Source organism: Gossypium hirsutum, chromosome A12 (genome assembly GCF_007990345.1).
Source record: "Gossypium hirsutum isolate 1008001.06 chromosome A12, Gossypium_hirsutum_v2.1, whole genome shotgun sequence".
In the NCBI taxonomy this organism is placed as follows: domain Eukaryota; kingdom Viridiplantae; phylum Streptophyta; class Magnoliopsida; order Malvales; family Malvaceae; genus Gossypium; species Gossypium hirsutum.
In genome coordinates this window covers 55,052,281-55,054,305 of record NC_053435.1, presented here as the reverse complement: position 1 = coordinate 55,054,305, position 2,025 = coordinate 55,052,281, and the positions used below count along the sequence as shown (strand labels likewise).

Below are 2,025 nucleotides of genomic sequence, written 5' to 3'. Positions count from 1 at the left end.
ACTCAAGGGAAGCCGATTGGTCCATCTTAGAGGCCGAATTCATCATCAAGACTGAAGATCTCCCTTCAATTTCCATTCAGGGGTTTTGGGTTTTCTTTATGTTTTGTATTCATTATTCTTCTGATATGTTTTCTTCTATAATTATGAACTAAACCCCGTCAATACCTAAGGGGAATGAAACCTAAGACGAATATTGTTATTATTATCTAAATTGTATGATAAATATTTGACTTGTTCTTAATTATGTGTTCTTAATTCTTGTTTTAATATTCCAGGATCTTGATTCAAGTTAATGCTCTTATTTAGAGGAGGAATAGACCCTGTCTAAGGGTAAATCTGTCATAATTAAGCGGAGTTGATTGCACGCCTAGAGATAGGGTGATAAGATTTTTCCGGATTAGGGTGAAGCCTAATAATGGGATCCATAGATCGAGTTAATGCAACACTAGGTGTTAATTAGAAAGAGATTTCAATTAATCAACCTAGGGTTAGACGTTATTAGTCTCGAGAGAGATAATAATATAACTTAGGGATTTCTACGAATCAAGTCAAATGAATAAATTTTCTGATTCAGAGTCGAATAACAAGTGAAGTCTAGGTGGATTTTTCCTTGGGTATTGTCTTAATCAATCGAATTTTTCCCAAAAGCTTTTCCCTAATTTCTCTCTGTGCACTCTTAGTTTAGTTAACTAGTTTAGATAAACAAATCCCTTAATTTTTAGGGTAGATAATAAAAAGAAAGTAATTACTAGTACTCTTGGTTCCTTTGGGTTTGACAATCCGGTCTTGCTAAAGCTATACTACTGTTCGATAGGTACACTTGCCTTCATCGTGATAATAGTTAGTTTCAAGAACACTTAACTATAAATTTTTAAAACCTGTCGCGAATATCATGTATCAAGTTTTTGGCGCCGTTGCCAGGGAACTAGGATATTAGGAACACTCAATTTTTATTACTTTAGCCATTTTACTTTTATTGCAATTTAAATTTTTATTGTCTTTTCTAATTCTTCATTTATTTTCTTCTGATAGGTTTTTCTAGTTTATGACCAGAAGAAACCCGTCAGGACCATTACTGTTTGATAGTGAGATTGATCGCACAGTTCGCAGAAACTGAAGAGAAATAAGGCAAAGCTTAAGATACACAGAGGAAGAGCAAGAGGACGATATTTTAACCACAACCGAGGAAATGGTTGAAAACCAAGAAAATTCGCTACCTCCTGTGATTGCTGCTAATCAGAATCTTGCTTCGCGTACTATGTATGATTATGCTAAAGCTTCTTTAACAGTAACTGAATCGAGCATAGTTAGGCCTGCTATTGCTGCTAATAATTTTGAACTGAAACCTAACACCATTCAAATGATCCAACAATTTGTTCAGTTTGATGGTTTGCAGGACGAGGATCTCAATGCTCACTTGGCAAACTTCTTAGAATTTTGCGACACTTTTAAAATCAATGGCGTTTCTGATGACGCCATTCACCTTCAGTTGTTTCCCTTTTCGTTGAGGAATAAGGCTAAACAATGGTTGAACTTGTTACCATGAGGGTCAATCACTACTTGGGAACAAATGACCGAAAAGTTTTTACTAAAATATTTTTCGCCGGCTAAAACAACCAAATTACGTAATGATATCTCTTCTTTTGTGCAGATGGATTTAGAAACACTCTACGATGCATGGGAGAGATACAAGGACCTTTTGAGAAGGTGCTCTTACCATGGGTTACCACATTCGCTACACGTTCAAACGTTTCATAGTGGCCTGAATCATTCGACTCGACAAATGATTGACGCAGCCGCTGGCAGAACCATCAATAATAAGACACCTGAAGATGCTTATGAATTTATAGAGGAGATGTCACTGAATAATTATCAGTGGCAAGTCATGAGGACAAAGCCAACAAAAGCAGCCGGCATTTATAACGTCGATTTGGTCACCATGCTCTCTAATCAGGTAGAACTCTTGAATAAGAAAATTGATGGTTTTCTTAGTTCTTCACAGGTTCACCCAGTAATGCAGTGCGA

At 36.3% G+C, this 2,025-nt stretch overlaps 1 non-coding gene across 1 annotated transcript; it reads right to left on the bottom strand.

Moving 5' to 3' along the window:
* Window positions 1-1,618: 1,618 nt before the first annotated feature.
* LOC121211530 (small nucleolar RNA R71) lies at window positions 1,619-1,725 on the bottom strand. The gene has a single exon (XR_005906754.1). It is a non-coding gene; the product is annotated as a small nucleolar RNA R71 (small nucleolar RNA).
* Window positions 1,726-2,025: the final 300 nt, after the last annotated feature.